The 27,481-nt window shown below is 46.9% G+C and overlaps 1 long non-coding RNA gene across 1 annotated transcript in view; it reads left to right on the top strand.

Moving 5' to 3' along the window:
* Positions 1-8,317: 8,317 nt before the first annotated feature.
* The window catches only part of LOC139230041 (uncharacterized), an 82,162-nt gene continuing 62,998 nt past the window's right edge, over positions 8,318-27,481 (top strand). The window contains exon 1 of the long non-coding RNA XR_011587889.1: positions 8,318-8,386. This is a non-coding gene — a long non-coding RNA (uncharacterized lncRNA). The remainder of the gene's footprint in view (positions 8,387-27,481) is intronic.

Genomic DNA, 27,481 nt, shown 5'->3' with positions numbered 1-27,481 from the left:
TTGCTTCATGATTATTCCCGTAAAGTGTGTACCCTGATGTGACTCCAACTGTAATGGCATTCCCCACCTGGGTATTATTTCCCCGGCCAAGATCTTAGTTACTGTATCAGCGCTGCAGTTTCTAGTGGCGAAGGCTTCTACCCATTTTGTAAATTGGTCTATTATTACCAGACAGTATATTTTTCCCCTTTGGCTAGGCAGTGGCCCAGTAAAGTCTATTTGTAAGGTTTCCCAGGGTCCCTTTGGGCGAGTTTGGTGTCCCAGCCGGACGTTTATCTTTTTCCCCGGGTTGTGTTTAGCGCATGTTATAAGAACATAAGAATTAGGAACAGGAGTAGGCCATCTAGCCCCTCGAGCCTGCTCCGCCATTTAACAAGATCATGGCTGATCTGGCCATGGACTCAGCTCCACTTACCCACCCGCTCCCCATAACTCTTAATTCCCTTATTGGTTAAAAATCTATCTATCTGTGACTTGAATACATTCAATGAGCTAGCCTCAACTGCTTCCTTGGGCAGAGAATTCCACAGATTCACAACCCTCTGGGAGAAAAAATTCCTTCTCAACTCAGTATTAAATTGGCTCCCCCGTATTTTGAGGCTGTGCCCCCTAGTTCTAGTCTCACCGACCAGTGGAAACAACCTCTCTGCCTCTATCTTGTCTATCCCTTTCATTATTTTAAATGTTTCTATAAGATCACCCCTCATCCTTCTGAACTCCAACGAGTAAAGACCCAGTCTACTCAATCTATCATCATAAGGTAACCCCCTCATCTCCGGAATCAGCCTAGTGAATCGTCTCTGTACCCCCTCCAAAGCTAGTATATCCTTCCTTAAGTAAGGTGACCAAAACTGCACGCAGTACTCCAGGTGCGGCCTCACCAATACCCTATAAGTTGCAAAAGGACCTCCCTGCTTTTGTACTCCATCCCTCTCATAATGAAGGCCAACATTCCTTTCGCCTTCCTGATTACCTGCTGCACCTGCAAACTAACTTTTTGGGATTCATGCACAAGGACCCCCAGGTCCCTCTGCACCGCAGCATGTTGTAATTTCTCCCCATTCAAATAATATTCCCTTTTACTGTTTTTTTTCCCCAAGGTGGATGATCTCACACTTTCCGACATTGCCTACAATGGTTTCCTACAATGGTTTTCTATGTCTCTACTCATTCCTTTCCATTAACATCGTGACATGGAATTCATCATGCCGGTCCTACCGGTATGGGTGTATCCGTGGTAGAGACTCAATAGGTTCTGTTGGATACATTCCGGGGCCACAACATTGTCATTCTTCCTCCAAACTCCATCCGCCCCCCCTTTTAGCTCCATTCTGTTCCCACCCTTCTGTTTCTTGCGGGGTGGATTCTCCCTGTATCTTGAGTATGTTTACTTCCTCCGTTTGGGTAATACATGAGCTAATCGGGGCGTTACTAGTCATATCTAATTCAGCTGCCTCTTTGGCAGCTTCGTCTGCCCAGGCATTTCCCTACTGGTGCCTGTCCGTGATCTTCAGATGTGCTTTAATTTTTATCACTGCACATTCCTGAGGGAGGAGGGATGCTTCTACCAATTCCTTAATTACCTCCTCATGCCTAATGAGTCCCATTATTATCTTGGGGCTCCCCTGCCTGTATATCTTTTAGGGAGAGGTATATTTGGGGTACTGGGGGGTTTAATTTTAGGTCGGTTGTTGCTGATGCGCACTGTAGGTTCTGTCCATTCTCTGTTAAAGCCTTTTCTAATTCCGTTATTTTAGTTTTTAATTCCTGAATCAATTCAGTGTGGGTATCTATTTCTTTTACCTGTTCCCGATAACAGGTAAGGATAATTACTTGGGCCATTTCACCCTTATGTTTGGTCTGACTATCTCACCACTTTTTCTATCTATCGGGGTATCCGTGGGCTGCCACCCTTTCCATTTCATTTCTTCCATTAATGTTGCGTATTTTTTGCCCAGCAAATTTAGTAGAGACTCTTTTGGTCCCCAGTTACATTCTTCCTCCGTTTTTTTTTGCTGGCCTGGGTTTCTGTTCCCTCATTGGTTTTATTCGCCTTTTTACTAGCTGAGTTACCCATTTTACTTTGGGGAAGGTGTAGGGATCTTGGGCATTCCCTTTAATTCGTGTTAGGGATGTAGGACGTTGTCTATATGTCCAACCTCGTACTGCCACGCTTCTGGGTCACTATGTCTCGTCTCTGCGGGGATGTCGTCTATATGTCTTCCTTTTGCGCCGTACACCCGTATTGCCATGCTTCCAGGTTAATATGTCTCGTCCCTGCGCCGTGCGCTCGTACCGCTTTGGGTTAATAGGCCTCGTCCATATGTCTTCCCTTGCGTCGTACCCTTGTGCTTCCTACACGCGCGCATCTTAGAGTACACCTTTAACCCCCTCCCACCCCTAGATCGTCCCTGTCCTCTGTCTCTGTCCCTCCGGGAACTGCTACAGATGGTTCTTTGTACAGATATCCTTCCCTCCTGGTTTAAAATGCCACAGCTCTAACTTGAAGGTGGTAAATTAAACATATTCACCCCAACAGCTGGATCATTGTGCCATTCGGGAAGTTCTTGTACTCTGCTCACAGCGCCAAATTGAAGGGGAAAATGGGAAGGCTTCTCTTCCCATGAGCGGGCCCTTTGATATAAAGGGTCGATGCTCATCCCACCCCATGTAACAGCCCTCGAAGTATTAGACGGAGACGAATGGCAAAATATAACGATCTTTAATTACGGACGTCTGGGAACACTTCTCATCACAGCCGCCTGTGAGTGGAGATGTTTCCCGAATTGCAAAATCGTACGTCATTTATACATTTTATAGACTCCTTCACTCCCCGGTACGACCTCCCTCAATCTCTAATTGTGTTACCTTATCAGTAATATTTTGGATTGACAGACCAGGATCTCAAGGTAACCTCAGAACTTAACTGGGATGACCTCATTAGGTTAGAATTTGCTGATCGTACATGGCGCCTAAAAGTTTGTTTAAAGTCTTTTCACAAAGTCTTAACAGTATCTGTTTAGAGTCTTCCATGGTGTCTTATTTTGTCGGACTGGACGTACCTTAATGTTATCTAGTATCCTGGTACATCAATGTTGAATCAGAGGCCTCTGGGTCCTTGGTATTGGAATGTGTGAGGTCAGCTAGAGCCTTTTTGCCTCTTTTGCTGAGCCGATGTAGAAGCCGGCACTTTAAACTTTATTTCGCTGATAGAAACATAGAAACATAGAAACATAGAAACATAGAAAATAGGTGCAGGAGTAGGCCATTCGGCCCTTCTAGCCTGCACCGCCATTCAATGAGTTCATGGCTGAACATGCAACTTCAGTACCCCATTCCTGCTTTCTCACCATACCCCTTGATTCCCCTAGTAGTAAGGACTTCATCTTACTCCTTTTTGAATATATTCAGTGAACTGGCCTCAACAACTTTCTGTAGTAGAGACTTCCACAGGTTCACCACTCTCTGGGTGAAGAAATTCCTCCTCATCTCAGTCCTAAATGGCTTACCCCTTATCCTTAGACTGTGTTCCCCGGTTCTGGACTTCCCCAACATTGGGAACATTCTTCCTGCATCTAACCTGTCTAACCCCATCAGAATTTTAAACGTTTCTATGAGGTCCCCTCTCATTCTTCTGAACTCCAGTGAATACAAGCCCAGTTGATCCAGTCTTTCTTGATAGGTCAGTCCCGCCACCCCTAATGCCAAATTTCTCTTACAATAGTAATTCTGGTTGTAGCATGAATTCATTGTACCTTCACTCTCCTTCTACCTGTGGTTAATGCGTGGGTGTCATAAGCCATTGCTGCATAGGATAGCTTTGGTCCCCCGTACCATCCTTCCACCCTATATTCCCCTTTAAATAAGGGCGGTATGAATGATTTCCCAAAAGCTCGCAAGATGTTTTCATTTTAAGGCAATGTATTGTGGTACAGGATTGGGAGAACCACCACAGAAATTACTGGTGCATGATTGTATTAAGACCACAGCAGCCCAAGTAGCTACATGAGTGCAGGATATGATTCCATGGACTCTGGGAATACCAGCACTTCTACAGAAAATCCCCTACCTGCCCACCATTGGGGTATCCAGGCTCTGCCCTCAACACCACAGCCATCATTGATCAGGTTTCGTTTTGAAAATTTGCACATTTTTCAGGGGTCCAGGCCATTCCCTTTGCCTATTTCGAAGAAGAGCAGGGGAGATATCCCCAGGGTCCTGGCCAATATTTACCCCTCAATCAACAACACAAAAGCAGATTAACTGGTCATTATCAAATTGTTGTTTGTGGGAGCTTACTGTGTGCAAATTGGCTGTCACATTTCCCACATTACAACAATGGCTACACTTCAAAAGGTACTCCATTGGCTTTGGGACATCCTGACATCATTAAAGGCACTATATAAATGAAAGTCTTTCATTCTCTATTTCTTTGCCTGGACATTCCACATTCCCTCCACTGGGGTTCATCTGCAGGTGGGTACATTTGATTTAACATGGCAAACTGACCTCCAGTCCTATGCCTGGTCCTGCTTGAACCTGGGAAATGGGAACTCCTGGCATAAGGAATCCTTGTCTTCAGGGCTGCCCTTGATATAACTTGCCTTGTAAACTCCGGGGAGAAGTCCTTTGCTCTTCTTTACAATAGTGGCCATGCGATCTTTTACGTCCACCTATGAGGGAAGACAGGCCTCAGTTTAACATCTTATCCAAAAGACAGTACCTGCGATAGTGCAGCAGTCCTTCAGTACTGCACAGAAGTATCAGCCGAGCACTATGTGTTCAAATCTTTGGAGTGGGGCTTGAACCCACAACCTTCTGACTCAAAGGCAAGGGTGCTACTACTGAGCCGCGGCTGACAAAGGTATTGACCTTTACAAAGCAACTGGATCTTTGCTGTTTTCCAGTGCATTCTGATGGACGTCCGCCAGAGTTATGGAAGGAGTCCGGCGGAATCTCCAAGGAAATTTGAGGCCATTCTTTTCTTTGTGCAAATAAATAAAGAATAGAAAGAGAGACCTATCGCCCTCATTTCTTCATTAAGCCCTTCAGTTTTTCCTTCAACAGCAACTATGCCACATATCGGGCCCAAGTTTGCCCCCATGCTTAGAACGGCGCAACTCTGTGAGCTACGGCAACTTTTTAGAACAAAAACCGCGCCTAAAACTTACCTCGGTATTCTCCGCGCTGCTGGAATGTTGCAGGCCCTTGGCTCAGCACAGCACAAGCTGTGGGGGGCGGAGCCAGGTCCCGGTGCTGAAAACAGTGCCGGGACCTCTGCACATGCGCGCTACAGTGTGCGCGCATGTGCAGTAGCTCCAGGCCGCCGAGGCTGTGTGGGAGGGGCCCGAAGCATGCCGCCCCTAGCCCTGACCGAATGGGCTCACTGGGGCAGCAAAGATCGGATTTAGGCTTCCCTCCTCTTTATCTTCAACTCCTGCTCCCGCTCCCTCCCCCGCCCCCCCCCCCCCCCCCCCACCGTTCAGGTCCGCTACCGCTCCCCCCACCGTGTTCCGGTCTGCTCCTCCTGCTCCCCTCCCCCCCCCCCCATTCAGGTCCGCTCCCACTCCGGATCCCCCCCACTCCTCTCCTCACTCCCCCACCATTCTCTCCCCTCCTTTCTCTCCCCTCCCTCCTCTCCCCTCCCCTCATCTCCCCTCCCTCCTCTCCCCTCCCTCTTCTTCTCTCCTCTTCCCCCCTCCCTCCCCCTCCTCTTCCTCCCCTCCCCCCCCTCTTCCTTCCCCTCCCTCCTCTCCCTCCCCTCCTCCCCTTTCTCCCCCCACCTCTCGCTGTCAGAAACACAGAGAGACACTGACAGACAGAGAGAGAGTCACTGTGGGGTGGGGGGGGGGGGGGGACCCTGTTCCAGCACACTGTTGGAGGGCTCCCGGTGCTGCATGTCGGTGAGTAGAAACGTAATTTTTTATTTATTGATTTTTTAATTTTTTTTTTGCCTGATTTTATTGGTTGATTTATTGATTTATTTATCATTTATTATTGATGATGGCTCTTTATGTGTAAAAGTGACATGTTTCATGTTTGTAAACTTCCCTCCCCCCATGCCCCCCCCCCAACCCCCGCCCCCCACCCATCGTTCCCTATGCCTGATTTCTAAGTGTAGGCAAGGTTTTACTGAGCATAAAAAAATCTGCACTTACTCCATTCTGTTAGTTTGGAGTAAGTTATCGCTGCCTAAACTTGCAAAACAGGCGTAAGTGGCCGGACACGCCCCCTTTTGAAAAAAAAATCTGTTCTAAAATTGAACTATTTTAACTCACTAGAACTGGAGCAAACTAAATGCCGAGAATTGCAATTTCTAAGATGCTCCATTCTAAACTAGTTGCTCCAAAAAAATAGGAACAACTCAGGCCGAAACTTGAGCCCATCATCTCTATTTCATTAGAAACTGTGAGAAAGATACCTCCCTGGGTTTTAGTGAGCTTAATTAAGGTATTGGTGTTATGGTGAGTGATATAATTTGAGTAAGCAAGCCATGAGAATAGATCTTTGAATTTGCCATGGTAACCATAAGAGTTTACTCAGGGGACATAAGTGGACCTAGAGTCAATCTCCTAGAGCAAACATTAGCCTTGATTCTTCATGCGCAGCAAAGGTTATATTAAAAAGATGATAATGTCACTATATATTAAATCACTGGTACCATCCCAGCCATTGCTGAGCTTTATTAAATCCAACCTGAAAAGAAGAAGGACAAGATGTTTACGTTAATCAATTTGTAACTGGTCATGCATTAATTTCTGATTGATATTCTTTATTATTCCTCAAACCATTAATCAACAAGCAAGTTTATGTACATGTGAATGGATTACAGATGTAATTGATTGGCAAAGAGTAGTGTTGAGAAGATTAAATATTTAGCATAGGCTACTTATGAAGTTGAAGTTGATTTGTAATTAAATGAATTGATACCAAATCATCTTATAACTGCCCCCTCCTCAAAGATAATATAAAATCAAAGTATTTTAATTCTCGCTCTACCTGACATTGAAGGAACACACTAGAAAAGAACCCAATAAAGTCAGAGATTATTAGATCATACTAAATAAATCTTCTTTACATAGTGTTACATAGCATTAACAGCGGGGAAACAGGCCATTCAGCACAACTGGTCTAGGCTGGTTTTTATGCTCCACAAAAGCCTCCTCACACCTATCTTCATCTAACCCCATCAACATTTCTTTTTATTCCTTTCTTTCTCATGTGTTTATCTAGCTTCCCCTTAAATACATCTATGCTACTCACCTCAACTACTCCTTATGCTAGCGGGTTCCCATTCTAACCACTCTCTGGGTAAAAAGGTTTCTCTTGAATTCCCCATTGGACAATGAAAAGGATTATTTTTACTTTATAATTTAAAAATAATTTAGGGCATGGTTTGATGATTTGAGTTGTGGACATTAAGGGGCAGTAACAGGGTGGTAAGACCTTTCCACCCGACCCCTTACCACCCAGCGCCAACCCCTTTGGCACCCTGTGGGGGGAATTGCCCCGCGGGAGCATGGTCGGCGCCAGTCATTGCCTCTGACAGTTTTGTTGGGCGTGAAGCTGCCGGTGGCTGGGCGCTGTGGCCGCCCTTAAAAGGGAGGGAGGACTGCCGCGGCCATCATTTTGTTTTAATTGATAATGGTGGCTGCTGGTTTGGTGGGCCGCCAATAGGCAGCCCTGTACCCCCTTTTGGGTGTCAGGTCATTGGCCCAGCTGAACCCCACCCTGGTGGCCCAGTTGGTGCCACGGAGGCCTCGTAGGCCTCGCAGTGTCCCTCCCCTTTAAGCGAAGGGGAGGGACATTGTGACGCATCAGTGCCATGCAGCACATCCGTGTCATGCTGATGGACACCTCACCGCTCCCGTCCCAATCCCGCCCGGCTACCCTCCAACACCACCCAAAAGTGCTGGGAGGCATTTTTTGATTTAAAGAGCCCAATTTCCCACCTCTCCCTCTCCCCCGCCTCCCGCTAGGCGGAAATAATTTAAATAATTTGAATTATCCACCCGAAATGGGGCGAAGGCCAATTTCCCCCCCGCCCCACCCCCCCACCCCCTGCAAATTCCTTTAACAGAAACAGGTCACACGTGCTACTTAGGCAGAAACAAAATAGTTTCTAAAAGACACCAGTGCGCAATACCACTAACAATAAGTTGGAACATCTTATCATTGCAAAGCCCCAATAATCACAATTAGTACATTGTTGCAGTTTCCAAAATTGTTCGTGCTATCTTCTCTCTCATTTATCTAACAGTGATTCTCATAAGCAGATTTTGGTCCCTTGCAATAAGTTGTATCTTATCTTTTCTCTAGACTTCCAGAGGTGCATCCGTCATTCGGATGAGACGTTAAACCGAGGTCCCATCTGCTGCTCCATCAGGTAGACATAAAAGATACTATGGCACTATTTCAAAGAAGAGCCGGGGAGTTATCTCTGATGCCCTGGCCAATATTTATCCCTTAATCAACATCAGTAAAAATATAATATCTAGTCATGATCACATTGCTGTTTCGGGGAGCTCGCTGTGCGCAAATTGGCTGCCGCGTTTCCCACATTACAACAGTGACTACACTCCAAAAGTACCTCATTGGCTGTAAAGCGCTTTGAGGTGTCCGATGGTCATGAAAGGCGCTATATAATTGCAAGTCTTTCTTTCTTTTGCATCTTCATGGCGTAATAACTTCCTCACCTGCAATAATCTATAGTTTCATGCTATGCTTCCCAATTCTCTTCAAAAATTCCAGATATTGCTATACAGACCAGAACAAATAGACTAAAGCCACTGTTAATTTTATTTACAACATAGCAAAATGAATCACGACAAATGGCAAATAATAAAATTAGAATATATATGCAAATAAATGTAGCGATAAAGGGCTCAATTTTCCCCAGTGATTTGCGCCGTTTTTTTTGGAGCAGGCTGCTCTTTTTGGCCTAAGTTGAAAAACCACAGTTTCCCCAATCAATTTGCACCAGGGTAACTCAGTTAGTTATGATTTTTTTAGGTCAGTTTTTTTTTTCAGCCAAAGCGGGCGTAACCAGCCACCTACGCCAATTCTGGCCATTTAGGCAAGTTTGGCCAGCTGAGAGTTACTCCAGTTCTGCTTAGGCCAGAAAAACCTTCCGGAGAGTTAAGGAAATCTGTGCAGGTGTGGAAATCGGCACAGCAGATGCCCGAACACACTCAAAGAATTGAAAAATACATAGCAGCAACTTGCCTCCAACCCCGCCCGAAGAGAGAGAGAGAGAGACTCCCCTAGAATGGGGCTGGACCGCGAGAATGGGACCGGACCAGCAAGCCCTTCGGGTGGGGTTCGTGGTAAGTTGCTACTATGTATTTTTCAATTCGTTTAATGTGTTGGGAGCTGGCTGTATGCTTCACTTTGCAGCCTCAGCTCACATTGTGTCCCTGGTTACCATGGTAGCCCAATCTTTTTGGCGCAGATCAAGGCTCCACCCCAAAACTAAAGGTCACGCCAAAATGAAGATGTCCAATGGAGAAACTTAGAACATTTTTTTTTGCTGTTCTTCGGCCCAAAAAAATCGTCCGTAACTCTTCTATTACGCTAAAAAAATGCTTTGGGGAAAATTGAGCCCTTAGTCTGTAAAGAGTCAATTATCATTTGTACAAATGACTTCTAACTGGTCTGGAGGTAATATTAGCCAACTGCAATGTACAATGACATTTGGGTATAAACAGATCAGGGATCCCTCCAGACTACTTCAAGTAGTTCTATGGTCAGGGTTGGCAGAACTTGGTCAAAACTGCAGTTGACCTTGAGGAATCAGTAGGGAGGAATAAGGGAGAGATGGTAGTTATCCATTCCAAAGAGTGGAGGGGATTTTAACTGGCGGTGGATTTCTGCAGGTTTCAATTAGATTCTCGTCCTCCCACATGAAATTGCTCAGGATAAAAAAAAATCAAAGTGCAGAAAATATAAGATCACAATCTTACTAACATCCTTGGATATGGAAGTTGTGTCAGAGGGTTAGATAATTGCGAGCATAACGGCTTCGATATTAACCCCCCCATGATGGGCAGGAGGAGATGGGAGGGTGTTAAACCTTAAAATACGGGGAAGGCATCTCCAACCCACCACACTGCCATTTTTACAGTGACGGATTGCATGCTGTACTAATGTCCCATCTTGGAGAGGCATTAACATACTTAATTCAGGCTCCCACAGTGAAATTGGGAGCCTGATTTAAATTTAACAGGACTTGGGAGACCTGGCAGTGAAATGGAGATGGGAGCTGCCGGCTCCAGAGGTAAATGCTTTTGATAACACTCCTTCTGGGCCAGGAGGAGGAGGGATGCTCCCCACCCCGGACCCTCAAGGAAGCCTTCGGCCTCCGTTCAGGCAATCGCAGTCTCTCTTGCCCATGTCACCATCAGCGACCTCCCCCCAAAGCCCCAATCTTCAGCCTGCCCAGTGATCTGATTACCAGGGACCGACCGTTCCTAGAATCCTGGATGTGGCCTCCTGCCCATGATTTTCCTGCCAAAATGCCAGCCAAGGGAAAAATTATAATGTGGTCCAGCCATTAGATTTGACCGGACCTCCGAGTCCCTGGATTTGCCGGGTTTCCTCCACACTACCCTGCACCATCTCCACCTCCCCATAAAAATCAGGTCAATACCATGCTTTAAAGAACAGGTAAATATAGACCAGTCAGTCTTACATCGACAGTGGGCAAATCTCTAGAGGTTGTAATACAGGATAAAATTAATACTCACTTTGAAAGATATGTGTTAATTAAGGAAGTTAGCGTGGGTTTCTAAAAGTTAAGTCATGTCTGACAAATTTAATTGAGTTCTTTGAGAGAAATAACACAATGTCCGTGAAATTTTCCCCATTTGTGCTGGCTGATAAGGTCAGTTTGGATGAAAAATTGGCAGCCGCCTCGATTCTGCCCACTTCCGGAGCGGAACACGGTGGCCGTCATTTTGGGTAGGATGGCAGTGCCACCGTTGCCTCGACTTGCTCCAGATATGGAAATTAGTCAAATCATGACATCAATCAGCGTGTGACTCTGAATTGATGTACGACCTGCTATTTGGATGGAGCAGAGGCAGCAAAGGTGACAAACTGTTCACAGAGGGAGGAGGAGAAGGAGGAAAAGGAGGAAGAGGAAGAAACAGAAGAGGAGGAAGCAAAAGGAGGGAGGCAACCCAGACAGCCCCTTTGTGGCCGGGATATCCGGGGCTGAATTATCTGCCTAGGTACCAGTGACCACACCCCTAATTACCCTTTCAACAATTGTCCCACATCTTACTGATCATCACAGTGTTCTCTTGGCCACAATATTGAAATAAAAGCCACCACAAAGCAAAATTTCCAATCCAATTTTATATATCTGTCCATCCAATATGGCATCATTAAATCAACTCATCACCCTTATGCATTCCCTTAGTGACTGTCTTGCGTGTGCCTTTGCCTATTCTTGTGATGTCAGTGTGCTATCCCAGTGGCTACAGCATGGCTGGTGGAAGGCTGCTGACTTTGTGGGGGACACTGCAAATGGCCTTGCTGGTCGATCTTGAGGAGCTGGTGGCTGGGAGAGTCGAATCAAGTGACGGTGTTTCTTCTTCTTCTTCTTCAATCCCCCCTGCCTCTTCTTGGTCAACCACTGGCTGGGCAGGCTTCATTTCTTGACTGTGTGAAATGAGGAAGACACAAGGGTGGAATTATGGTGAGGGGAAGGCGAGGAAAGCACAAGGTGCATGCGAGAAGGAGAATAATGTGTGAGGATACCGACACCAAGAATGGCCAGCACCGTCGCCTTGAAGGGGATGAGATGAAGCTAGAAACGGGATGTGGGTCTCATGTTTGGTACAGATTGTTGGTAGGTGAGCGATTCTCGGGGGGTGATGGGTGCGGGTTTATGCATTCAGCAGTGTGTGAGGCTCGTGGTGAAGTTGGCAGGAGACTGCTTTTGAAGATGTATTCACTAATCTTGACCACTGGTCTGAGGTTCTGAAGTTGCTTTGGGCACTGGAACTAGGTTATGGGGGTGACACTGCTGGCAATGATGGCCTCGGTGATGTGATCGCACATCCTTTTTTCTGGAGGGCCTCCTGGCCCCTGTGGGTAGAGGACCTCTCTTGCAGTGCTAACTTCCAGCAAAAAGATGGAGCGCTGCATGTGAGACCCTGGGTGTCCCTTCCCTAGCTTGCTGAGCCACTTTCATTTTTGTAGGTGTAGAAGGCAATTCAGCTTTAAGAGCTGAAGACTCACATTTGGGAATTTTTTTTCATGTTTTGTTTTTCCTGAAGGTAGGGCGAAACACTGCCTATTTTAAAATTAATTTAAATTATTTTCATTTTAGAAGGCAGTCCCCCTTGAAGGGACCAACATTGCCTTGTCTTAAGAGAAGGCTTGCTGTAATCACGCTACAGCCATGCTACATTGGTCCTCCTGCCAGGACAAATGCCACGAAAATGCACGGTAAGTTTAGTGCTGGGCTAAGGTTAATTAGTAACCAGGGCCAATCTACTGGTCCTGCTGGCACCATCAGTGGTCGTTAACTCCGGCCCATGGTGGCACCAGTAGGTTTTGAAGCAATTTCCAATTTCTAGGCCCTTGATTCGAAATAGTTTGTGAACTGGACTCCTTTCTAACATAAACTTAAATTAATCTCTACAGTCACAAGATAAAATGGCCTCACTATTGCATCTGTCCTTGTCCCAGAAAGGTAGGTAGAAGATTATTTGAATTGAAAGCTGTAATCTATTTGCTTCATTGGTTCTTGCCTAAGAATTCATAGCAACACATTGCTTTAAAGAACTAGTTGGTTTATTAACAAAGGCTTAATAATCAAACTACACATTACCAGTTCATCCACGAGGCTCAAGACTGCATATCGCATTGTGGATGACCTAGACCCAACTGACTGGGGATTTTTGAGTCTTGGGAACATCACATGACTGGCTAAGTTACTCCACACTATTTTGGTAAGAACATAAAATCAAGTACCCCCTTTTGGCAAGGGCACTAGAACCCACAAATTAACAATTTAAACATTAACGAAACTTAAATAAATTAAAATTTGGTTGCTGGAAGTGATAATGCACTCCAGTCCCTCCGGCGCCATCTCTCACGGAAGGCCACAACTATTTTAGTTGTGCACTTTAATCAAGTGTCCCCTGGTTAAAGGGGGAGCACACTCCAAACACTTTCAAACAAGTGCCCCTTGTTTTTTTTTTGAGGGCATTAAAAACACAAATTATACAAGTGTTCCCGGACTAAAAGGGGAGGGGGGGGACACTAAAACCGACAAACATAGACAAATTAAACTTTGGACATGGTTCAAATTAAAATTTGGTTGCCGGGGGTGATGATGCACTCCAGTCCCTCCAGCGCCCACCTCGCACGGAAGGCCGCAAGCCTACCGGTCGACACCGCCTGCTCCATCTCCAGGGACACCCTGGCTCGGATGTAACCGCGGAAGGGAGGCAGGCAGTCGGGCTGAGCGACCGCCCGCTGCCAGGACTGGCTGATGGCCCCCTTGGCCAGGAGCAGTCCTACAAGGGGGCCTATGGAAGGCTTCAACTATTTTTAGCTCTCTCAGTAATCAAGTGCCCCCCTGATTAAAGGGGGGTGCGGCACAGTCCAAAAACTTTTCAAGTGCCCATTTTTTTTTTGAGGGCACTAAAAAACACAAATTCTACAAGTGCCCCCTGGCTAAAAGGGAGGCGTGGGGCACTAAAACTGACAACTTAAACAAATTAAACATTTGACGTGGTTCAAATTAAGATTTGGTGAGAAACATAGAAACATAGAAACATAGAAACTAGGTGCAGGAGTAGGCCATTCGGCCCTTCTAGCCTGCACCGCCATTCAATGAGTTCATGGCTGAACATGCAACTTCAGTACCCCATTCCTGCTTTCTCACCATACCCCTTGATCCCCCGAGTAGTAAGGACTTCATCTAACTCCTTTTTGAATATATTTAGTGAATTAGCCTCAACAACTTTCTGTGGTAGAGAATTCCACAGGTTCACCACTCTCTGGGTGAAGAAATTCCTCCTCATCTTGGTCCTAAATGGCTTACCCCTTATCCTTAGACTGTGTCCCCTGGTTCTGGACTTCCCCAACATTGGGAACATTCTTCCTGCATCTAACCTGTCTAACCCCGTCAGAATTTTAAACGTTTCTATGAGGTCCCCTCTCATTCTTCTGAACTCCAGTGAATACAAGCCCAGTTGATCCAGTCTTTCTTGATAGGTCAGTCCCGCCATCCCGGGAATCAGTCTGGTGAACCTTCGCTGCACTCCCTCAATAGCAAGAATGTCCTTCCTCAGGTTAGGAGACCAAAACTGTACACAATACTCCAGGTGTGGCCTCACCAAGGCCCTGTACAATTGTAGCAACACCTCCCTGCCCCTGTACTCAAATCCCCTCGCTATGAAGGCCAACATGCCATTTGCTTTCTTAACCGCCTGCTGTACCTGCATGCCAACCTTCAATGACTGATGTACCATGACACCCAGGTCTCTTTGCACCTCCCCTTTTCCTAATCTGTCACCATTCAGATAATAGTCTGTCTCTCTGTTTTTACCACCAAAGTGGATAACCTCACATTTATCCACATTATACTTCATCTGCCATGCATTTGCCCACTCACCTAACCTATCCAAGTCACTCTGCAGCCTCATAGTATCCTCCTCGCAGCTCACACTGCCACCCAACTTAGTGTCATCCGCAAATTTGGAGATACTACATTTAATCCCCTCGTCTAAATCATTAATGTACAGTGTAAACAGCTGGAGCCCCAGCACAGAACCTTGCGGTACCCCACTAGTCACTGCAACCAGTTCTCAATCCATGTCAGCACACAACCCCCAATCACATGTGCTTTAACTTTGCACATTAATCTCTTGTGTGGGACCTTGTCGAAAGCCTTCTGAAAGTCCAAATACACCACATCAACTGGTTCTCCCTTGTCCACTCTACTGGAAACATCCTCAATAAATTCCAGAAGATTTGTCAAGCATGATTTCCCTTTCACAAATCCATGCTGACTTGGACCTATCATATTACCTCTTTCCAAATGTACTGCTATGACATCCTTAATAACTGATTCCATCATTTTACCCACTACCGATGTCAGGCTGACCGGTCTATAATTCCCTGTTTTCTCTCTCCCTCCTTTTTTAAAAAGTGGGGTTACATTGGCTACCCTCCACTCCATAGGAACTGATCCAGAGTCAATGGAATGTTGGAAAATGACTGTCAATGCATCCATTATTTCCAAGGCCACCTCCTTAAGTACTCTGGGATGCAGTCCATCAGGCCCTGGGGATTTATCGGCCTTCAATCCCATCAATTTCCCCAACACAATTTCCCGACTAATAAGGATTTCCCTCAGTTCCTCCTCCTTACTAGACCCTCTGACCCCTTTTATATCCGGAAGGTTGTTTGTGTCCACCTCAGTGAATACCGAACCAAAGTACTTGTTCAATTGGTCCGCCATTTCTTTGTTCCCCGTTATGACTTCCCCTGATTCTGACTGCAGGGGACCTACGTTTGTCTTTACTAACCTTTTTCTCTTTACATATCTATAGAAACTTTTGCAATCCGTCTTAATGTTCCCTGCAAGCTTCTTCTCGTACTCCATTGGTTGCCGGGGGTGATGCTGCACTCCAGTCCCTCCGGTGCCTACGTCTCGCGTAGGGACACCCTGGCTCAGATGTAACCGCGGAAGAGAGGCAGGCAGTCGGGCTGAACGATCCCCTCGGCCACCCGCCGCCTGGACCGGCTGATGGCACCCTTGGCCAAGCCCAGGAGCAGTCCTACAAGGACGCCTACGGAAGGCTACAACTACTTTGTTGTAATATTTTAATCACGTGCCCCCTGATTAAAGGGGGGGCCCACTCCAAAAACTTTTCATCTGCCCCCTTGTTTTTTTTGTTTTTTAGGAGGTTTTTTTTGAGGGCACTAAAACACAAATTATACAAGTGATCCCTGGCTAAAAGAGGGGGGCACTAAAGCCGGCAAACTAAACAAAATAATCTTTAGACACTCATGGTTCAAATTAAAATTTGGTTGCCGGGGGTGATGATGCACCCCAGCCCCTCCGGTGCCTACGTCTCGCGGAAGGCTACTAGCGTACCGGTGGACACCGTGTGCTCCATCTCCAGGGACACCCTGGCTCGGATGTAACTGCTGAAGGGAGGCAGGCAGTTGTGCTAAACGACCCCCTCGCCCACTGCCTGGACTGGCTGATGGCCCCCTTGGTCATGCTCAGGAACAGTCCTTCGTGGAGGCCTACGGAAGGCTACAACTATTTTGTTGTAATCTGTGTTGTAATCTGTTAAAACATAAATCATTAAATTCAAATGTCCCCTGATTAAAGGAGCACTAAAACAGAAACTTTCAAACAAGTGCCCCCTTGTTTATCATTTTTTTTTTGAAGGCACCAACACACAAATTATACAAGTGCCCCCTTGCTAAAAGAGGGGGGGCGCTAAAAATGACACAATAAACAAATTAAATTTTGGACATTGACACAATTCAAATCAAAATTTGGTTGCCGGGGGTAATGATGCACTCTAATCCCTCCGGCGCCCACCTCTCGCGGAAGACCACGAGCTCCATCTCCAGGGACACCCTGGCTCGGATGTAACCGCGGAAGAGAGGCAGGCAGTCGGGCTGAACGACCCCCTCGACCGCCCGCTGTCTGGACCGCTGATGGCCCCCTTGGCCATGCCCAAGAGCAGTCCTACGAGGAGGCCTTCCGACCTGCCCGCTCCCCTCTGCACAGGGTGCCCAAAGATCAGGAGTGTGGGACTGAAGTGCAGCCAGAATTTGAGGAGCAGCCCCTTCAAATAATGGAACAGGGGCTGCAACCTCGCACATTCAATAAAAAAACGAGGAACACGGACTCCTCTAGACTGCAGAAATACAACAGCTCTACAACTATTTTAAGTTGTAACTTAAATCAAGTGCCCTTTGATTAAAGGGGGAGGCACACTCCAAAAAATTTTTTTTCTTTGTTTTTTTTTGTTAGGGTACTAAAACACAAATTATACAAGTGCCCACCGGCTAAAAGGATGGGGGGCACTAAAACTGACAAATTAAGTTTTAGACATTAAAATTAAATTAAAATTTTGTTGCCGGGGGTGATGATGCACTCCAGTCCCTCCGGCGCCCACTTCTCACAGAAGGCTGCGAGTGTACCGGTGGACAACTCGTGCTCCATCTCCAAGGACACCCTGGCTCAGATGTAACCGCGGAAGAGAGGTAGGCAGTCGGGCTGAACGACCCCCTCGACCGCCTGCTGCTTGGACCGGCTGATGGCCCCCTTGGCCGTGCCCAGGAGCAGTCCTACGAGGAGGCCTGCCGACCTGCCCACTCTCCTCCGCATAGGGTGCCCAAAGATCAGGAATGTGGGACTGAAGTGAAACCAGAATTTGAGGAACAGCCCCTTCAAATATAGAAAGAGGGGCTGCAACCTCACACATTTAATAAAAACGTGGAACACGGACTCCTCCAGAAATACAACAACTCTGCAACTATTTTAAGTTGCAACGTAAATCAAGTGCCCTTTGATCAAAGGGGGAGGCATACTCGACAAACTTTTCAAGTGCCCCCTTGTTTTTTTTTTTTTTTTTTTTAAGGCACTAAAATACAAATTATACAAGTGGCCCCTGGCTAAAAGGGGGGAGGGGGCGGGAGGGGGGGGGCACTGAAACCGACAATTTAAACAAATTAAGTTTTATACGTTAAAATCAAATTAAAATTTGGTTGCCAGGGGTGATGATGCACTCCAGTCCCACGTGTTTGCGGCAGATTTGTCCATTGGTACGTTTAACTACCAAAACCCTATTCCCCTCTTTGGCAATCAAAGTGCCTGCAAGCCATTTGGGCCCTGCAGCGTAATTAAGGACAAAAACAGGGTCATTGACATCAGTACATGGCGCCCTCGCATTCCTGTCATGGTAGTCACATTGTGACTGACGGCTGCTCTCAACAATTTCTTTCATAGTAGGGTGTATAAGGGATAACTTGGTTTTGAGCGACTTTTTGATTAGCAGCTCTGCAATTGGAAGCCTGTGAGCGAGTGCGGTCGGGATCTATTGGCCAACAGGAGGCATGATAAGCGGCTTTGGAGGGAACCCCCTTGGATTTGAGCATCCCCTGTTTGATTATCTGCACTGCTCGTTCCGCCTGGCCGTTTGAGGCCGGCTTGAACGGTGCCGTTCTGACATGGTTGATTCCATTGCCTGCCATGAAATCCTGGAATTCAGTGCTTGTGAAGCACGGTCTATTGTCGCCGACCAAGGTGTCCGGTAGAACATGAGCGGCGAATGTTCATCAGAGAACTCCACAATGAGCACCCGGGCATTGTCATGATGAAGGCAATTGCCAGGTCAAATGTTTGGTGGCCAGGGATAGACGCAGATCTGGAACTTTGTGTTCGCAGGTGCAACACGTGTGCCCAGCTGGGCAATGTGCCCAGGGAAGGCCCCTTTAGCCCCTGGCCATGGCCCGCCAAGCCTTGGTCACCATGAAAGTGCCAATGCCGGGTTGAAATAATGAGTTAAATTTGTCCAGGATCTGTGCGCGTAATACTCGCTCCACAGAGGAAATTGCATTGACATCGCCCCATTTCCAGTTCATGACAGCAAGCCAACTCTTCCCCAGTAGTGCGGGACCATCCCCCTGGACAACCCAGAGTGGCAACCTGTTCTCCGAATCTTTGTGGGTCACGACTACCATGGCGCTGCCTCGCACCAGAATGATCTCCTTTGTGTATGTCCGTAGCTGTGCGTCAATTGGCGATAATTTTGGCCTCCTGGCCTTGGACGCCCACAACTTTTCGAACTGTTTGATACCCATCAGGGACCGACTGGCCCCCGTGTCTAACTCCATTGATACTGGGATGCCATTGAGGAGCACTTTCATCATTATCGGTGGCGTCCTGGTGTATGAATTGTATACGTGCTCCACATAAACTCGCTGAACTTCAGCTTCCAGCGATTTCCCCCAGCGTTCGTTTCTGCAATTTCTGCAGGTATTTTGCTCATCTCTGCAAACTCCGGCTGAGTCTGTGCCTCCACGCCTCCAACATGAGCTGCTGTTGGAAACAAAGGTCCCTTGCCAGTCGATCGTCCCTGCCTGCCCCTGTGATTGTCCTTGAGTGCGCTATTAACAGGTATTGATGGCCCCATTACTGGCCGCATTGTCCCTTGCAATTGCGTGAATCGCCGTTCAGCTTGCCATTGTCTCTGTCTAACTCCCCCTCTGGGTTCGACTATATGTTGGGGCATGCCCGATTGCCCTTGTCTGCCTGGAGAACTGTGTGCTGCTTTAACAATGTTGAATCTCTGTCCCAACCATTCCTTAACACAGTACCTCTCGTCTGTTCTGCTAGAGGCCATGCTCACGTGGTTTAAATCCCAGTTTCTCGTCGCCATTGATACGTCCTGACTATACAGTATAAATGCACACGAGGCCCATGCTTGAGAGAAGGTCAGTCTGTGACCTGTCCTTTATTCCTTAGCACTCAAGTAATGGAAGTGGGTGGAGCTTCCCCGTTTATATCTGAAGGTCCAGATTAGGAGTATTTCCCAAAAGGTTCACCACCTAGTGGTCATTGTTCTCACAGTGTACAACTTAGGTCAGATTATACATGGGTTACAATGCTGGTTGAATACATGACATCACCTCCCCCCACAAAGTCTTATTGGGATCACAGGTTGAGTCTCTCTGGTGGTTTATGCTCTCTTGTAGAGTGCCTGAGTTGGGGCTCCGGTTGTTGGGCACTGGCCTGAGTGTCTGCTGTTTGCAGTGCCTCAGGCCTATCCGGACTGCCCACAGTGACTCGGCTCTCCTCCACTTGACATGTTGGGCTCTCCTCCACTCCTCCATGACAGCGAACATTGCCCGTAGACTTTCTACCGTGGCAGAGGATGTGCTTGAATTTAAAATGGCACTCTCAATCCATTTGGAGTAGGCGTCTACTATAATCAAAAACATTTTTCCCATGAAAGGACCTGCGTAGTCCACATGGATGCGGGCCAGGACCAGGGGCTAAGGGAGGCTTCCCTGGGTGCGTTGCCCAGCTGAGCACACGTGTTGCACCTGCGAACACAAAGTTCCAGGTCTGCATCTATCCTGGCCATCAAACGTGTGACCTGGCAATTGCCTTCATCATGACAATGCCCGGGTGCTCATTATGAAGTTCTCTGATAAACACCTCTCTGCCCATCTGGGGCATGACTACTCGGTTTCACCACAGTCAGCAATCGGCCTGAATCGAGAGTTCATCCTTGCGCCTATGAAACGGTTTAAATTCCTCAGGGCATGCCCCGTACGTGGCTGCCCAGTCCCCATTCAGGACACATTTTTTAACTAAAGACAGTAGCGGGTCTTTATTTGTCCAGACTTTAATCTGACGGGCTGTCACAGGTGAGCCTTCGCTTTCGAAAGCATCAACAGCCATGACTATCTCAGCATCATGCTCAGTTGCCCCATCAGTGGTGGCTAGTGGGAGCCTGCTGAGTGCATCGGTACAGTTTTCAGTGCCCGGTCTGTGCCGAATAGTATAGCCATAGGCAGCTAACATAAGTGCCCACCTCTGTATGCGGGCCGATGCATTTGCATTTATGGCCTTGTTGTCAGCCAAAAGGGACGTGAGGGGTTTGTGATCTGTCTCCAGCTCAAATTTCCTGCCAAACAGGTACTGGTGCATTTTTTTTACTGCATATACACATGCTAACATTTCCTTTTCTCCCATCCCGTAGCCCCTTTCTGCCTGGGATAGACTTCTGGAGGCATAAGCTACTGGCTGTAACTGACCACTGGCATTAACATGCTGCAACACACACCCAATCCTATAGGACGACGCAACGCACGTTAACACAAGTTTCTTACACGGGTCATATAAGGTTAACAGTTTGTTGGAGTCCAACAAATTGCGTGCTCTATCAAAAGCCCTTTCCTGGCTGTCCCCCCAGACCCAATCACAACCTTTGCGTAGGAGCACGTGTAGCGGCTCTAGCAGCGTGCTCAATTTGGCAAGAAAGTTACCAAAATAGTTCAGGAGCCTCAGGAACGAACGCAGCTCAGTCGTGTTACGGGGTCTGGGTGTTCTTTGGATCACTTCTGTTTCGGACGCAGTAGGTCTGATCCCGTCTGCTGCTACCCTCCTCCCCAGGAATTCTACCTCTGGAGCTAAGAAGACGCACTTCGCCTTTTTCAGTCGCAGCCCTACCCGGTCCAGTCTGCGTAGCACCTCCTCCAGGTTGTGGAGGTGTTCTTCAATATCGCGACCCGTGATGAGGATGTCGTCTTGAAAAATCACCGTCCTTGGAATCGACTTGAGGAGGCTTTCCATAGTTCGCTGAAAGATCGTGGTGGCCGAGCGAATCCCGAACGGACATCTGTTATACTCAAACAACCGCTTGTGTGTCGTGATGGTGGTCAGCTTCTTCGACTCACTCGCCAGCTCCTGGGTCATGTAAGTTGAGGTCAGGTCCAATTTTGAAAAAAGTTTGCCACCGGATAGCGTCGCAAAGAAGTCTTCCGCTCTCGGTAGTGGGTACTGGTCTTGGTGTGACACCTGATTGATGGTGGCCTTGTAATCACCACATATCCTGACCGACCCATCCGCCTTGAGCACCGGCATGATTGGGCTAGCCAAGTTACTGAATTCGACTGGCGAGATGATGCGTTCCCTCAGCAGACGGTCCAATTCGCATTCTATCTTTTCCCGCATCACGTATAGCACCGCTCTGGCCTTGTGGTGTACTGGACTGGCATCCGGGTTTATGTAAATCACTACCTTGGCCCCCATGAAAGTGTTGATGCCGGGTTGAAATAATGAATCAAATTTATCCAGGACCTGTGAGCTTGATACTCGCTCCACAGAAGAAATTGCATTGACATCGCTCCATTTCCAGTTCATGACAGCAAGCCAACTCCTCCCCAGTAGTGCAGGACCGTCCCCCGGGACAATCCAGAGTAGCAAACTTCTCCGAATCTTTGTAGAACATGCCTAGCACCGGAATTATCTCCTTTGTATATGACCGTAGCTGTGTGTTAATCGGCAATAATTTTGGCCTCCTGTCCTTGGACATCCACAACCTTTCAAACTGTTTGATACTCATCAGGGACTGGCTGGCCCCCGTGTCTAGCTCCATTAATACTGGGATGCCACTGAGGAGCACTTTAATCATTATCGGTGGCGTCCTGGTATATGAACTATATATGTGCTCCACATGAACTCGCTGAACTTCAGCTTCCAGCGATTTCCCCCAGTATTCATTTGGCCTCGTAGAGCTTACATCAGGCCCATCCTCCTCGTACATCAACCTGGCTGCAGGCTTCCTGCGCATACACGCCAAGTGACCGCTCGCTGACGTTGCAGTTTCTGCAGGTATATTGCTGATACCTGCAAGCTCTGGCTGGGTGTTTGCCTCCACACCTCCAGCATGAGCTGGAGGCGACGTTGTTGGAAACAAAAGGTCCATTACCCATCGATCATCTCTGTAACTGTCCTTAAGCGCACCATGAACAGGTGTTGATGGCCCCATTACTGGCCACATTGTTCATTGCGATGGCATGAATCGGCATTCAGCTCGCCATTGTCTCTGTTCAATTCCCGCTTTGAGTTCGACTACATGCTGGGGCATGTCCGATTGCTCTTGTTGCCGAGAGAACTGTGTGCCACGTTAACAATGTTGACTCCCTTGTCGTTTGCTGAAATTGAGCCAAAATTTTTGTCATACATCATTTTGGTCTCCTCCTCCCCTGAGATAAATGTCTGGGCTATCAGAGCCGCCGCTTCCAAGATCAAGTCTTTGGTCTCAATCAGTTTCCTGAAAACCCCAGCATGCCCGATGCCCTCAATAAAAAAGTCTCACAGTTCTTAGTTTAATGCGAACTGGAGTTAAGACTGGCCTTGAAGCCTTGTTGCCCACAATCTTTCGAAAGTCTTTTGCCCATGATGGACTGGCTCGCGCCCGTGTCCAACTCCATTGACACCGGGAGTCCATTTAGTTCAACATTCAACATTATCGGGGGACAATTCGTGGTGAATGTGTGCACCCCATTTACCTCTGCCTCCTCGATCTGAGGCTCTAGTTCATCGTGAACCTCCGTGGATCTGTCCTCCTCTGCAACATGATGGTTTGCAGGTTTAATAGGATTTGCAGCTCACTTGCACATTCGTTGGAGGTGTCCCATTGTTCCACAGCCCTTGCAAACGTACCCTTTGAATCGGCATGAATGGAAACGATGATCACCCCCGCAGCGCCAACAAGGTGTTAATGGCCTTGCATTCATCACCCTTGATGGTGGATTCTGAGACATCTGCGGTCGTGTAGCTGCAGGTATGTGTGACCTGCCTTGTACGTTACGATTCGAAAACAACATCACTTTGTTCACAGTACTTGTAGCAGCAATTGTTTGCTGAGAGATTTGCTTCGTATTGTTACTGGTGGCAATGAACGCCTGGGCTATTGCTATGGCCGTACTCAAGGTTGGGGTCTCTATAGTCAAAAGTTTGCGAAGTATGGTTTCGTGGCTAATGCCAAGTACGAAGAAGTCCCTGAGCATGTGTTCCAAATGTCCTTCAAATTCGCAATGTCCTGCAAGGTGTCTTAGCTCGGCGACATAACTCACCACTTCCTGGCCTCCAGACCTTTTGTAGATCTAGAACCGATATCTTGCCATCAAAACACTTTCCTTCGGATTCAAATGCTCTCGGACCAGTGTGCACAAATCGTCGTACGATTTCTCTTTGGGTTTTGCTGGAGTGAGCAGATTCTTCATGAGGCCATACGTTGGTGCCCCACAGACGGTGAGGAGGATCGCCCTTCATTTGGCAATGTTCTCTTTCCCATTTAGCTCGTTGGCTACGAAGTATTGGTCGAGTCGCTCCACAAAAGTTTCCCAATCATCTCCCTCCAAGAATTTCTCCAGGATGCCCACTGTCCTCTGCATCTTTGGGTTCGCTATCTGTATCTCGTCGCCAGTTGTTATGTATGGAGAAAGAGTCAGACTGAAAACTGTGACCTCAAACTAAATGGTGACCTTAGTCTTTTATTGCAGGTCTCCAGAGTGCCTCTCCAACCAGTGAGGCCTCCTTAAATACCTGTGCTCCCAAGGGATTATGGGATCCCTTGGGACTCTGGGGAATGAGCCCTCTGGTGGCTGTGCAGAGTAAATACAAGTTTACATAAATAACAGTTACATATAACAACATTGGAGACAAACAATAATAGATGTACTTATAATTGCTTCTCTCAAAACAATCAGACCATCTGAAAAGTCTAAAAAGCAAAGTGCTGCAGATTCTGGAAATCAGAAGAATGCTGGTAATACTCAGCAGGTCAGGAAGTTGAGCTTTAACTTTTACTCTCCATAAAGATGAGCTCATCCAAAACTCTCCTAACCAAAAGTTATACCGCACCAAGTTCCGGCCACCCATCACCCCTGTGCTCGCTGACCTACCTTGGCTCCTGGTCCATTACCACCTCAGACTTAAGATTTCCATCCTTGTGTTCAAATCTATCCATGTCTTTCCCCTACTACCTCTACAACATCCCTCACCCCAACATCCCTCCTAGAACTCTGCATCTCTCTAATCCTGGCCTCTTACACATCACTCACTCCGTTCACCCCATCATTGGCCTCTCTCTATCTATCTAACCTCCTCCAGCCCTACAACACTCCAAGATCCCTGCACTCCTCCAATTCTGATCTCCTGATCATCCCCGATTTTAATCGCTCCATCATTGGTGACCATGCCTTTTGCTACCTATGTCCTCAGCTCTGGAATTTTCTCCCTAAACCTCTCTACCTCTCTTTACTCCTTTAAAATCAAACTCTTTGACCAAACTTTTGGTCATCTGTCCTAATCTCTCATTACGTGGTTCGGCATCAAATTTTGTTTGATAACATTCCTGTGAACCGTTTTGGGATGTTTTCCTATGTTAAAGATGCTACATAAATGCAAATTGTTGTTGGCTGTCATGCCTTCAGCTGTCTGGGCCCTAGACTATTGAATTCTCACTCTAAACCTTTCTGACTCTCCATCTCTATATCCTCCTTTAAGACCCTCCATAAAACCTACCTCTTTAACTACGCTTTGACCAATGTCGACACCTGTCCTAATATCTCCCTCTTTAGTTTGGTGTCAATTTTTATCTGTTTTCATATGTTAGAGGTGCTATTTAAATGCAAGTTGTTGTTGTAAAAGTTGGTGTGCAACCAACAATAGTAGAAACTAATGTCTGAGTGATTGGTTCTGACAGCCTCCGATCTCCTCCTTGAGCTGATCTGATTGTTTCTGACAATCTCTAATCTCACCCTCCAACCAATTTAATTGGTACCGACAACCTCCAGTCCCCTCCTTCAATTGATTGGATTGGTACTAAAAGCCTTAAATCTCACCCTGCAACTAATCTGATTGGTTCTGACAGGTTTCAGTATCATCTTCCAATTGATCTGATAGGTTAATATTGACAACCTCCAATCCTAATGGAAAACATTGATTTTTTTTTGTTGTGAAATGCTAACAAGCTAACATATGGGTTGAAATACCGATTTTTACTTTCAAATACTGATTGTTGCCGTGTAGACTGATGCCAGAGAATTATTCCAGCACCAGTGATCCCCCTCCCTCTGGAAGAAACTAGTCACTGAAAAACTGATAGCTTTTGTAGCCATAGATAGAGCAATGTGTGTTATAGAGCGAGCATGTGGCATACATCTCTCAATGACTCACTGGAGAGCCTGAATAGCTTTACACATTTGAGACTTGTAGACACTTTCCCTCAAATATAGTCTGGTTACATTCATCCTCATTTTTAATCTTGCTGTTCTTTTACACTTTTTCTGCATTTATGTAAATGAATACTGCCAAAAGGAATGAAAAAGCTATATTCTAAGTTGCCCAGTACTGTGGTGTTAATTTAAGGCCCGTCTGAAAATAATTTATATATAAGTGTCAATTTTAACCTGGAGCGAGTTTTGGGCAGGTGATGCGGGGCGAGGTTGATTCGCACTTCCTGACCTAACTTTCAGGCCTGAGGTATTTTAACTCCCGAGTCTCATTTAAATGCAATTGGTTCCCTTCCCATCTGTTTCAGGCAGGAAGAGGGCACAGAACAGCTGCCAGTTTCTGTTCTGCCTCTATCATAAGGTCATATATGGGAATGGTCATAGTTAACCCCATGGTTAAAACATTCCTTCCAGATGCTGCCTGACCTGCTGTGTATTTCCAGCATTTCCTGTTTATGTTTCAGATTTCAGAGAGCTGGCATGGGCTCGACAGGCCGAATGGCCTCCTTCTGTGCTGTATCATTCTCCGAAACGTACAAGAGCCTGGGCCTTACATCAAACATCCATTAGACAAAGGTTCTCTACATACATGCCCCCGCCACACAGCAATGCCGTTCCCCGCCCCCCCCCCGATTATCATGATAAATGATGAGACCTTGGACAATGTGGACCATGTTCCATACCTTGGGAGCCTACTGTCAGCAAGGACAGACATCGATGACGAAGCCCAACACCGTCTTCAGTGTGCCTGTGCAGCCTTCAGTCGCCTGAGGAAAAGAGTGCTCGAAGACCAGGATCTCTAACCCGGCACCAAGCTCATGGTCTACAGAGCAGTAGTGATACCCGCCCTCCTATATGCTTCAGAGATATGGACTATGTACATACAGTAGGCACCTCAAAGCGCTGGTGAAGTACCACCAATACTGCCTCCACAAAATCCTGCAAATCCATTGGCAGGATAGGCAAACCAACATCAGTGTGCTCTCTCAGGCCAACATCCCCAGCATCAAAGCATTGACCATGCTCGATCAGCTCCGATGGATGGGCCACATTGCCTGCATGCCCCATACTAGACTCCCAAACAAGCACTCTACTCGGAGCTCTGTCATGGCAAGCTAGTCCCAGGTGGACAGAGAAAATGCTTCATGGACACCTTCAAAGCCTCCTTGAAAAGAATTAGCATCCCCACTGTCTCTTGGGAATCCCTGGCCCAAGACCGCTCAAAGTGGAGGAGAATCATCCAAGAAGGCGCCGAACACTTCGAGTCTCTTTGTCGGGAGCACAAAGAAGCCAAGCACAAACGGCGGAAGGAGCGTACAACTATAACATAGAGCTCCCCTTTGGACTACTGTGGTAATGTAACTGCGATGTAAATAAAATAAAGGGTCAAGTTCTTGTAGAGCCATCTTGTGTATGTGTGTGTTTGTGATGTCATAAAGAATATGTCACATTGGTAATGAAGATAGGATAACCTAGCTGAAATTTTTGATGGTGGATCATCCAGCCAAACAACAGAGAGACTTTGAGAGGTTCATTGTTTTGCAGCACAGCTAAAAACTCAAGTTAAATTTCAAGCACACTGTTGACATTACCAGAGTCCAGATGGCCATGCCTAATGGGAATAATAGGGCACTTGGTGAGTTCCATTGTGACCAAGAGACTTTTGGAGCATATGTGG

This window comes from Pristiophorus japonicus, chromosome 1 (assembly GCF_044704955.1).
Source record: "Pristiophorus japonicus isolate sPriJap1 chromosome 1, sPriJap1.hap1, whole genome shotgun sequence".
Lineage (NCBI taxonomy): Eukaryota > Metazoa > Chordata > Chondrichthyes > Pristiophoridae > Pristiophorus > Pristiophorus japonicus.
The sequence above is the reverse complement of the archived record's forward strand: the minus strand, read 5'-3'. Positions and strand labels throughout refer to the sequence as shown.